Source organism: Scophthalmus maximus, chromosome 17 (genome assembly GCF_022379125.1).
Source record: "Scophthalmus maximus strain ysfricsl-2021 chromosome 17, ASM2237912v1, whole genome shotgun sequence".
Taxonomy (NCBI): Eukaryota; Metazoa; Chordata; class Actinopteri; order Pleuronectiformes; family Scophthalmidae; genus Scophthalmus; species Scophthalmus maximus.
The window spans coordinates 19,084,939-19,097,490 of record NC_061531.1 but is presented as its reverse complement, the minus strand read 5'-3'; the positions used below and the strand labels follow the sequence as shown (position 1 = coordinate 19,097,490).

The 12,552-nt window shown below is 44.4% G+C and overlaps 1 protein-coding gene across 1 annotated transcript in view; it reads left to right on the top strand.

Moving 5' to 3' along the window:
• The window catches only part of LOC118289488 (RNA binding protein fox-1 homolog 3-like), a 451,402-nt gene that overhangs the window by 30,337 nt on the left and 408,513 nt on the right, over positions 1-12,552 (top strand). The window contains exon 2 of the mRNA XM_035616538.2: positions 9,442-9,619. The gene's annotated coding sequence lies outside the window, so the exon portion shown is untranslated. The remainder of the gene's footprint in view (positions 1-9,441; positions 9,620-12,552) is intronic.

Below are 12,552 nucleotides of genomic sequence, written 5' to 3'. Positions count from 1 at the left end.
TGGCATCAACATCAAAGGAGAAATATTATGCTCGTATTCAGGTTGATCATTTTAATGTGGGTTATGACTTGAAAAGGTTTACATGTTCTAATGTTCAGTAAACACATCAGTTTCCTGCAGCTCCTCTTGGTTTTAGGTCATGTCTCTTTAAGGCCCCTGCCTCCCGATGAAGCCCAGTCTACTCTGATTGGCCAGCTGGCTCCACTCTGTTGTGATTGGTCAACCGCTTCCAGCGTGAGTAGGAAGTTGACTCGCTCTCACTTGTTGCGGGTGGGCGTATCAGACTAGCGGCTAGATATGATTGATGCACTTCCGTAACATTGTGACATCACAGTTATTCTGTGATGCCTCCGTTGTCCTCAAGTGAGAAGCAATTGAAGAAGAGTGAAATGCAGTTGAAAGCTCTGGTGAGTAACCTTGAGTTAGTGAAGGATGAACTCCGATGTTTAGTTTGTGAATTTTTTGCTGTTGGAGAGTTTCAATAAATGTCCATAAACATAAAGGGGATTTAGGTTGATTTTCAGTCTTGCCAGTTTTGCCGACATGATTAAAAACAGTCGTGATACATTTTTGTTGCTTCAAGTGAAACAAACATTTGAAAAGTGTTTAAGTTATTTCACAAATTCATCTTGTGGCACATTTTTGATTTAGTTTTAAGTGAATTGAGATTCTGTCCGTCTGATTCCAACATCACAGCTCGGACAAGCGCGGCTTTAATGACCCAGAGGGATGCGTCTGCACACATCTGTCACTATGAGCAAATATATAAAGAAGTTGCATTCATTCGCCGTCCAGATGTCCAGCTGTGGCGGCAGCAGAGGCTTCGGGGAAACGTCCCCGCGCTGCCGACAGGTGTTCGTTCCGAGTGGAACAGGGAGCTGCTGTTTTCTCTTGTTCACACTGCTCAGATGGGAACCTGTCGCCAGGTTGGAGCTCATTTTTTCCCAGTTTATTCTCACATAGAAAGTTTTTTTTATGCTTGTGCTCCAGTTGAATAGGACCAGAGTCCTGCTAAATCAACGGCTGACGTTTGAAATGTTAAATATTTGCAATATTTGATAATTAATATGGAGAGTAACAGATTAGGGCGAACACAACCACACATCTCGTCGTCTCAGATCTCAGATCAGTTTACAGATGAACAGGATCAATTTGTTTAGTCGTCTGTATGCCAAAATGACAGGACGTATTTGTACCAACGTGGTGGAGGGCTGGATGATGGGCCAGTGAAGAAGCCATTCAATTTTTGTGCAGATCAGGTGAAAGGGTCCATCTTTTTGTCAGTTTGTTGGGTAGTTTGGCCTTGGCAGGTATGAGCGCTATTCCAGATTAAGTATCTTATCTTCTATTCTATCTCGGGCTCAGTTGGGTCGGTCCGTCCAATTAGTTGTTTTGGTTTCGGACTGTTGGTCGAACCAAACAAGACACTCGAAGATTCCACCTTTGACATTTTTTCACTACTGCGCAACTTTCCACAGACCCAAACCATTAATCGTACTATAACTGGGAAACTGATCAATGATAAAACAGAATTTACCCATTGCACCCCTGGTTATTTGTCAGGTTCTGTCTTGATGTCAGAAAAACTGCCATCTGCACAACCCATTTTATTATCACCCATTTTAGGAGAAGTCCTAATGATAGTGGTTAAAGTAATGATAATACAGTAAACCTCCGCCAAATGCCAAGTTTAGCCTACACGACTTTCACAGTCATTAGATCGCTGGGCAGTTTACCCGGCATGAATTTATGGGTCAGACCCTTACACGATCTTTCATCAGGAGAAACCCCCCCTGACTACGCCGCAGTCCTGTCCTTTGATTGGCTGTGGCTGTCTAGATATTTAGCCTGTTAGAAATCTAGAAGCTGGTGAGTCTTTCGATACGCGTCTTTGAAAAGGTCACACGTCGGCGACTGCCTAACCCACCGTGGAGCGTGGCCAATCCTAAAACACTTTTACCTTCAGAAGTGGTCTGACGACACAAACTCGATTGTTTCGAGAGTACTCGAGTCCTAAGAAGTCCTCAAGTTTCCGAGTCCGCTTCAGAAAAACGTACCACTTGTTTTTCGGTTCAAGGCCTGACTTCAGCCCGACCGTAACCTTCTGGAAATGTTATCTGGTGTAAGCAGATATGGAATTACTTCTTGTAAGTATGAATGTTATTTCTTGAATTTCGGTTTACAGAACTTTCACAGGAACCTTTGTCACTGCCCCGCATGGATCAGTTTGTTGGTGTGCAGTCCTCCGCGAGGCAGACACGTCCTGTCAAAAGTTTTATTTGTTTGGTAAAAGATGCTGTTTGGCATGCGGCCCAGTTCATTGTGCTCTCCCACACATCAGATAATTGGAGGCTTTTTGAAATATCCTCTGCTGCTGCCGCTCCCCGTCCTGGTCACGATGTCCAAACTGAGATACGTGGCGATGGGTTGATGTTGATTTTTCCAGCATTTTTTTGTCCGCTGTAAATTTCACCGAGCCGGGTTTGATGACTCGTGGGTGGTGATCCTGCTGTTTGATGTCCAGAGCTCGTTAATCCAAACCTCATATGGTATGCAAGGTCAGGCCCTACTTTGATGTGCACGGGCCGCCGCTGCCAAGTCTGGAGAGTCGAGAGGGCACCGTTCGTTTACCAAAAGATCAGGAACCGTAGCAACCCTGACACATTTTGGCTTTTGTCCATCAACTACTGTGAGGATGAGGTCTGCTGTGTCCAAGGGGCCCCCTTTGGCTCTCCTGCTGCTGAAAACGCACACATGAACATTTCCTGAGAAGCTGAATCGAATACAAATAATTTCCCAAACACACAGGGTAATTGGAGGAATGTGTGGAACCTTCAATGTTTTCCTCAGGGAGCCAACAATGCAGCTTATAAGATGAAAGCTCCCCGATAACAACAGAATATATAAACAAAACTTCGGGGAAATTTATTTTACACCAATGATTAATAATTTTGTTCAAGATTTAAGCTCTGCTGATTTGCAAGAATCCTAAACCTTTCGGGTTCAAGCTCCTTGGAAACGCACAGGAATGAGCAGAAACAGTGTGTTTGTTATGTAAAATAAAGCAACAGCAGCCCCCACTTTGCGCCCAGCGCAGGAATTCAACGCAATTAACTCTTGAGCATTGCATGTAAATATGAAGGTTTGGGGCTCCGCGGCAGGCCGGCGCTCACTCACTCACAGGGATCCTGGGTCTTTGTTGTCCCGGGGCTTTGGCTGGCCGCCACGCTGCCTGAGTTGGCGGCACTTAGCTATAATTTTCTCACAATGGCTGGCGTGTGAGCCGTCCATCATTCCTCTCCCGTGTCTCCCTGCTTCTCCCAAATGCACCACCACCCCCTCCGCTGGCACCTCTCGAGCCTCGAGCATTATTCAGGTTTTACCCGCTCCTGAGGTGCCATGCCAAGTCTTTCCTATCATCCTGTCATCTTTAAAATGCTAAAATAGGATATTTATGAATGCACGTTCCTCGCACTTGGCTGTTGCTTTGATCAGATGTTAAGTATCTAAAGAGATCACTTCAGGAGGGGTTGTAGAGATTCCTGGATTGGATATTATTTCTGCTTCTTAGAATACAATTAGATAGTAATTTCATACCAACAACATCGTGATACTGGAAGAAACTCTGTGTGTAAAGATGGGGGGCCACCAGATTATCTCGGAGCAGAGAGTCACATTGCTCAATGATGATGTCAAGACAGAAGTTATAGAATTATAGATTTGCAAACTTAAGTTGGTGCAATGTGTAAATGAATGTCTGGTCAGTCACTTTTCCGTCTGAATTTGGTACAGATTGATTTTTATAGCTGCCAAACCCAATTTTCGAAGATTCTCTGCTGTTGGGAAGAAACGCAAAGATCACAACAGGCAACAGCAAGAAGGTAACTGATATGGGACTTATTATGGGCATATTTTAAAACAATCGAAGATTAAATAGCCAGAAAACTGGATTGTTTTCTTACATCGTTGGCCAGAGTTCGTGGTTCAGGATGGTTTAGGACTATTCACAATTTGGTGTGGTTTTGGCGACCGTAGCACGATAGGAAGGGATAGGAAGGCGTTTGGGATATTGGGGATATGTTTGGCATCTTTCCTGGATGGCTTCAGCTGGGTCGCTTAGCAGTGAGTGTTGAGCAGTACATGGACGCACAGACGTTGTTTCAAAACAGGTTCAGTTTTATTATGGAAGAATTTAGAACACTTTATATCAGGTAATCCCTTCACAGCATCGTCTCGGCAGCTGTGTTTTCTTGGCGGTATGGGCTTTTTATCTGGCTCGCATATCATCCCTGGGACCTAAGTGACTAATCAGTGGGACTTTCTTGACATATTTTCTGTTAATATACATAGTCTTGACCAGAGAGGAAGAAAACTCTCTTGAATATAAGCTTCCACAGGCCCATAAGTCGGTTAATTTTCTTCAGATACGTTGCTCAGGTCTTGAGGAAGTTCCGGAAGTTCAACATACAAAGATTATCAGGGACAAAAACCCTTCAGCGCCGCAGACCGAGACGAAATCCACGCTGCGTCTCCACGCTGATGAAGGAGCACCATCATTAACACGCCTGTGGGTTGCTGATATACAGTAATTGCCTCCAGTCAAGGTGCTGCACAAACATGTCACATAAATGCTTTATGGTTTTTTACTGGCAGGAAAGGCCCCGGCTTCATGCTTTAATCCCCGATTTCACCAGTGAGATTTGAGTAAATGTGTCAAGGATACATTTCTTGATCTTATCTAATACTCGCTCTACACGGGTTTTGGTTTTTATGGAGGCATTAATCAAGTGATTGTTTATCACGCGAACGGCCTCGGCACGGCTCCCCGCCTAAAACTGCAAATTGCTGTTTTCTACTTTTCGCTGGTGTGCAAATTAAATGTACAAGAGTCAACATGGTAATTAGCGAGCTTTAGGTGTTGTAAGAATTCTCTCTTCCGAGAGAGCCAGACTTTCAGGCTTTAAGCTAAGCTAGGCTAATTAACAGCCCTACGATTGGTATCGACCTTCTCATCTAGCTCTTGGAAAGGAAGCAGACAGAAAGTCGACCTATTCTTTTAACTGGGAGGGTGTCCTGGATACATACCCCTAAGGAATGTTGTACTATTCTGTAGAAATAAAAAATATTTGCTCACTGCTTTGCATTCGTACATTCTTAAAATGTGACGCCTCCGGTGTGGCACCGGTTGTCGCCCCTGAGCATCTCCACATGAACTGGGCCTTGGGGCATGAGGACATTTTTCTGGCACTGGTCGTTCCTCGCCAAAAAAAAAACTCCAGCCGTTATTGTGCCTTGTTTGTGAGCAAAGCGAATCTTTCGCTGCCTTAACCAGAAGAGAGAAGAAGAAGAAGCCGGGGAAAAAAAGCTTATGAAAGAAGAGAAGCAGACCGGCAGAGGAGGGAAGACTGAAAGATTTATCATCCAGCCGTGGAGTGGAAAGTAGCGCTGCTGCTGCTCTGGAGAGAGTGGCTTTTCCACTTCACTTTAATTTGGTGTGAAGTGTTTAGAACACACCAGTGTGGTTTGGGGAGATAAATGGAAAACCCAGGCTTTTCTATTTCTTTTTTCTTTCCGTCAAGCCTTGACACCTCTGGGTTTTCTGATCTATAATTCACTCCCTCGGTCGTATTTGCCAACTGTTAGTTGTCGACAGGTTTTTTTTTGGAGTAATTTGCTGCATGTTGTTTTTAGTATATTGGGGATTTAAAAACAGATAAATGTCCATATTTATTAAGTAGCCAGTATAAAGTGTCTTTCTTTTTCCTGTCCCGACTGTGGGCTGGTCGGTATGTCAGGGGGATATCTGCCATCTAGTGGTGCAGATGTTTTCCACAGCCGCACTGTAATGCGTGTGAGTGCGTGTGTGTGTGTGTGTGTGTGTGGACACCAGAATGCAAACTGTCGTCTGTGATTAAACAGCGCAAGTGTTCGGCGCGTTAACTAAGGGGCTAATATTAGCGCTGGATGAGCTCAGCTCTTATCTGATATTTTTAGATCTGAGAGTGACGCCGAAGAATCCGTTTGAACCAGTTTCTGACTCGGTAATTCAACAGCTCAAGATATTACCTCAAAAGATTTAATCCGAAAAGGCTTTTTTTGGACCTCGGCGGGCACCATACTATGTCTGCACGTGTGTTTTGACTAGGAGGGAACCTGTAACCAAATGGCCCGCCTGATGAAAAGTGAACGACTTGGCCCCTCGAGCTCCGAGGTCTCGGGCACATTAATGGCTCTTTTATTACCTTAGCATGTTAACGCGAAGCGCCGCTCGGCCTCGAAAGATGAAAACCCAAGTAGCTGCATGAAAACGATTACGCCCCAATTATGTGGGCCACTTTGCTGTGACTCCTTTGCCGCCCAGCTGTCTGATGCCCGCTGCCAAGAAATGGATTAGTTTCACCGCTCCTCTAATAAGACCGTTAGACCGACAGCGTGGGCCCGAATAAATGAATTAAAGCTGCGGATAGCGGGGGGACAGGAATAGATAACTATTGTCAGGCTGCGGTGTGTCTCTCTCTCTTTTAATACGGTCATTGCTTGGAAAACTGGCAGACGTAAGACCTGTCAAACATTCTCACACGGGACAGGACAGCGTCAAACACAGTGTTGTGTATGTATTCCCCCCCCCCAGTCGGTAATAAAACTCAGGCAGACCATGTTGGTCCTGTAAACGTAATCTGCAGAGCGTTAATTACAACCTGGCGCCTCTGTGAAGCTGTGTGTGCGCTTGGAAGTCAGCGGAGTCGTCAGCGGCGTCCTGATCTCCTTCCTGAGCAACGCGGGCCCGAGCCATGGCGACAGCCTTGGAAACGAGATTTTGCTCTCTGTTGGGGGGCACCCTGTTTGAATTGGCTGCTTTTAAACAAATTAAGAGGCTGGTCAGATGCTGTGTGTGTTTGTGACCCCCTTTCTCCTCAGGGGTGGAGGTGGGTGGGTGGGGGGGGGGAGCGCAGCCAGAGATCCTGTGTTGTTTACTGTCATTCATGTGGAGGGCTGAGGGTTTGTGTGTTTAGCACACACACACACACACACACACACACACACACACACACACACACACACACACACACACACACACACACACAACTCACAGGTGACACTTAATGAAAATGCTCTTTAAGCTGCGTTATGGCCCCACACAGCAGTGAGGAGCCAGGCCCGCGATGTAGAGCTGCAACATTTAATTGATTAGTAATCGACTACTAAATTATTCGCCAACTATTTCAATAATCAATTAATTGGTTCGAGTAGTTTTTAGGAGGGGAAAAAAAGTTAAACCTCTCTGATTTCAGCTTCTTACGTATATGTAAATATACGTAAATGGTGTCTGTGCTCCTCTGTGCCAGTAAACTGAATATATTTGGTGTGTGGACAAAACAAAACGTCATCTTGGGGTTTCGGGAAACACAATCTTAATTTTTCACAAGTTTATGACATTTTATGAACCAAACAACTTGTCGATTAAACGAGAAAATAACCGACAGTTTAATCTATGAAGATAATCGTTAGTTGCAGCTCTACTGCAATGATCAACAGATTAGTCCATCGGCGTGAAAATCAATCTGCAAATATATTCGTTAATGTCGCGCGTGGTCGTAAAACTGAATTTTCTTACGTTTCATAGACAAAACAATGAGAAAACGAACTGCAGGCATACGGTCATGAAAATTATCATGAGTTGCAGTTTTTCCTTTATTCACTGGACTTGTCCTGTTTCTGATCATTTACTCTTTTATCCTGCAGAGCACTCACTCTGCTTCCATTCAGGACATCCTCCCCACAGCTCTCTCTCTTGTGATAAGACTTAATTCAGGAACGTCTCGCTCTCCTTCTCCCCCGCGGGGCCCAGAAGAAGACAGGCCTCAGTCAATGAGCCCCTCTCTCTCTCTCTCTCTCTCTCTCTCTCGCTCTCTCTCGCTCTCTTCATATTTTTGTTGTTGTGTAATGGCCTGCGAGGGGCTTGATGGATGTCTCCTCTTGCAGGTCTCCCCGAGGAGCGAAGAACCCTTCTATCTGGACATTAATCTACTGCTGTGAGACAGACACGCTTGTTTGGCGAGCACAAAGCCCAGTAAGCTGTTGTCTCTGAGAGAGAGAGGGAAAAAAAGGCCGGCCGTCTCCAGAGCCACTGGAGGCTGCGATGGCTGGAGCCAGAGTAATGACCTGTGAAATTCACCGATAGAGTTGTCCTGTCGCACACAGGTCCGCCAGCAAACAGGGGCCTTGTTCGCCGGGGCCTGTTGCTGATTTATCAGCGCAGCCTTCTCCTGGTGCCACCGGCTTTATGTGGAGGAGCCCGCCGGTGTGCAGACAATTAATGAAGCACATGTGGAGGTTATAGAAAATTATGATTTTCTAACTTTAAAGAACTTTAAAACTCTTAAAAGTGAGGTGGAGAGAGTCGGACAGTTTGGGAGAGGAGTCTTTTGACGGTTGGTGAGGAGAGTGTAGCAGCGTCTTCCCCCCGGAGCAGATTAAACAAAAGAAGGGCAAACTTCCTGCTGGCACCTTCTGTCTGGTTAGATACAGTTTGACTTTGTTACCTCAGTTTCACAGCAGAGGGAGATTTCTGTCTTGCGGTTGTTAAAAAAGAAAACCGCTCACTGTGAGAGAAACGACTTTTCTATGTCAAACACTTTTCTCGATCTTTTTATTGAACCATCTGCTGGTTTGTCGTCCGCTCTTCTCTAACCCTTTCTGCGTATTTCTGTTTCCTTCTTCTTCTACTTCGTATTTAATGGCGGTTGGCCACCAGCCAAGTTTTCCAATTGCTCCTGACAGTGGCAGATATTCTATTATGGCAGTAACGCGAAAAGAAGAGAGGTTTACCTACGACATTGACTTTCACAGGTAGCAGGTCACTTAGGTCTTCTGACCAGGACTTACTCCCCCCCCCCCGCGAGATGCAAGATGCTAATAGCAGCATGCAAACTTGTGAGGTATAATGTTTCACAATCTTAGTTTAGCATGTTAGCATGCTGACATTTACCTTTTAGCAGTGACACAGGTTGTACTTGGAGGTATATCATTTTTTTCAGGTTTTTGTTTTATAACATGTTGAAGCATGTTGGTAATAGTTTATTTCTTTCTCAAGCTTCCAGCTAGCTGCTACATTGTCAATACCATTTTCTTATTTCTGGCTAAGACTTACGGTTATGTTTCACTTTTATCTCAACAGTTTAGAGTACAGTTTATTAGTAATAGTGCTGCACTACTGTCCTTCCATACTGTATTATTGTTTTTGATTATTCATCATCATCTTCTGTACTTTATATATCCATCTATATCCACCACAACTGTGCAATTCCATATCATCCTGTGCTACGTCTTACAGGTAGCTGAGTGGCAATTGGAAAAAGAAACAGTGTTTATGGAGCCGGGGGTGACATCAGACACCGTGACTAATCAATAGGTTTCTCTCCCTGCCTGCTTGCCCTTCAGGTGTCCACGGCGGCGAGGAGGCGGCGAGGAGGCGGAGTTCATTGGTGTGTAATAAAAGTAAGCTCTGGAGGAAAATGTGACAGATGTGGAGGAGGGCCCGTATGTGCCAGCGAGGGGAAAGCGAGAGTGGGGACTGTCAGACATGTCGACTCCGGCGCAGTGATGGATGGAGAGTGAGGTAAGACGGATGACATCGTCTGTCTGAGGCCATGTTGTCATAGCGGAGGATTGCCGCTTGTCTCAACCTCTCAATATCAGAGAGCAAACTGAAGTTTGTTTACACTGCTCCAGTGGAGTGATTTAGAATGAGGGGCGAGGGGGACGTGGGTGGAGAAGGTATGCCTCGCTGCAGGGTCGGATCAGGTTTCCAAACATTCCCTTTGAAATCGAATAGCAGCCATCCCGGGCCTGCCGTTTTTTGTGTTTTTTTTCTAACTCAACCAGCCACAGTTCGGTTTACAATCCTCAGAGGTAGAGACGAGTCCAAACACAAACACAAACAAGAGAGAAAATGAAAATATCAATATCACTCATTTGGTCTTTTACATCCCAACATTAGTCATCAGCATCCAAATCTGGATTCTGGCCAGTGAAACAATGAAAAAAAGGGAAAATAAGAATTTGAGTGAATTGCTGCCTCTAGTTTGACAAGGAGCCAAAATAAAGGAAAAAAAGTAGAGCAGCTTCTTTTGTGTTATTAGTTCATGTCAAGAAGATTATTATCTCCCTGTGAAGGTAAGTGAAACACGTCCATGTAGTCTTTTAAGGTTTGCATCCTTTATATGTAATGCTCAGTTTCAAAAAGGCATCATGGGAAATGGCCTTTTCAAACCAAGTCCACAGCTGATTGATTTACGGTGTAAACAATAAGACGTCCTGGTGAAATGATAAAAAAAGTGACAACATCCCCGGAGATGAACTCGCTGAACACTGTTCATGACAACATGGAGGTGTGTGTGTGTGTGTTATTGCGATGGAAGATGGATCGGATTTTGCCAGGAGTCAGGTGTGGGGTTGGCGGGGTTGTTGGGGATTTGGGTTGGTGCATCGGTACTTGAGGGGGGGTGAAGTGGGGGGGTCTAGGCCCCTTTCCAACCTCGGCCTGAAGTCCGTGTGTGTGTGTGTGTGTGTGTGTGTGTGTGTGTGTGTGTGTGTGTGTGTGTGTGTGTGTGTGTGTGTGTGTGTGTGTGTGTGTGTGTGTGTGTGTGTGTGTTGGGGGCTGCGAGGCTGGGGGATTACACTGTCACACTGTTCATACTGTTTATGCATACCAGGCCACTGTGAGTGCCTCTTTGTCGCGTAAGTGTTTACTTGAATTTATTTTGGGAGACTTCCACATGACCAGGGCGGGGGGGACGGGACATGGGGGGGGGCGATTTCTATAAATTATGGAATCGAGCGCTTTGTGTAATGATAACTTCTGTCAGTGAGTTGCGCCGCGTGACAGTGTTTTTAAGAAGTGTGTAAATACAGGGGTGGTGAAAGAGGGAGAGGGGCGTCTGTGTGTGCGCTGACTCTCTCTCGTTCATTTAGTCTCCTCGCGCGGAACAATAACAATGTGTTCCAATGACACATCTGTCTCCGCCTTTCCTTTATGCTGCGCTGCACTGCAGTGTAGTTCTACACTACGAGTACCCGACACTTAAGACTTGCTGCTTATTTTACACACAAGATGTGAACCCAGCGGATGCGTCTGCCTCGACCGGCCTGCGAGCGCTGAAATGTTGCTCACGGGTACAAAACCTTGAAAACTGGAGGGCGTTGCATGTAAAGAAAGCATTTCTACACACTAAAATATCTTCTACAGCTGCTCAGAATAAAATATGTATTTCCTTTAAGTCTTCAAACTGCACGTTTTCAACCCCCCAGATATTAGGGTGTTAAAACCTCTCTTTATTTATTTTTTCTTTTCATTAATCGGCTCAGTAGATAGTGTGAGGACGAGTATTTTTCCGCTGTTAATGAGATACCTTATTTGATTTGAACAACCGCATTATCAAATCATAACGCAAGAGTTCCCCTGCGATCGCCAGAGCTTCGCTGTTTGTGGGTTAGCGACACACACACCCAATACCTCCAGACACACCTTAGGGAAGGTCATAAAAGTAAAGAGAGGGTGAAATGTAAATCGCTGGCCGTACAGTGAAAGCATGTCGCGGGCGTGTGCAGGTTTCATCAGATGAGGATTTCGTGGAAACGACGAGGACATGTGCCTTTCTCTCGGAGATTAGAAACGGTGGTTCTAGAAAAACTCAAACGTCCTGTCGTTGATGTTTATAGAAAACAATGTGGTTTATAGGTTTTGTTATGTCTCAATACGAGTTCATGTTGTTGTACTAGATCATTACAGAGGAAATAATGTTGTGATATGAAAAGGAGCTTTTAAAGTGAGAACATCTTTGCTTTGTGGATAAAATTGGAAGCTTCAATCAGACAATGTAATGATGGTTCATTAAGAAACTGAAGTATCTTCACCTTCAAGTACAACAGCACCATCTAGTGGCTGTTACAGTACATGGCCATGATGCATCGTGCAGTTGTGTGACTGACTTTGCCTTCAATTATTTTTTTAAAATGATTATTTTTAGCAGTGGTGCTAATGACTTCTGACAGGAACCCTTCATGAAATATTGTCCTGTCCGCATGATAAGTCGGTCTCATACTCTATAAAGTCAGTGGCATCTTTTTTTAAGAAGCCAGACATATTATCAATATGTTTGTTGAACATATTGATTTGTCTGTAAAATATCAGAGAATATCTGTCAAAAAACAAAATATATATACTAATTGACAAGGATACCCAAGATGGCATTTATCAAACCCATATGACAAATAAACGTAGTTGAGGCTTAGTTAAATCATAAACTTTTTATTTGAAACACTACAAGTGGAAATACAATAAAAACAAAAATACAATCAAAATTTATAAAACTTGAATTTAGATTTTTTTTTTCCCCAAGTGAAATATAAATATAGATTTAGCACATTTGTTTTCTTCAGTTTATTCCGTAAAAATACGTTTTTTTTCACATCGGCAAGTATTCTGCGAAAGGCTCACATCACCTGAATTTTATCGGCCGATCAAATCTGATCTCTAGTCCAGAACCCCAA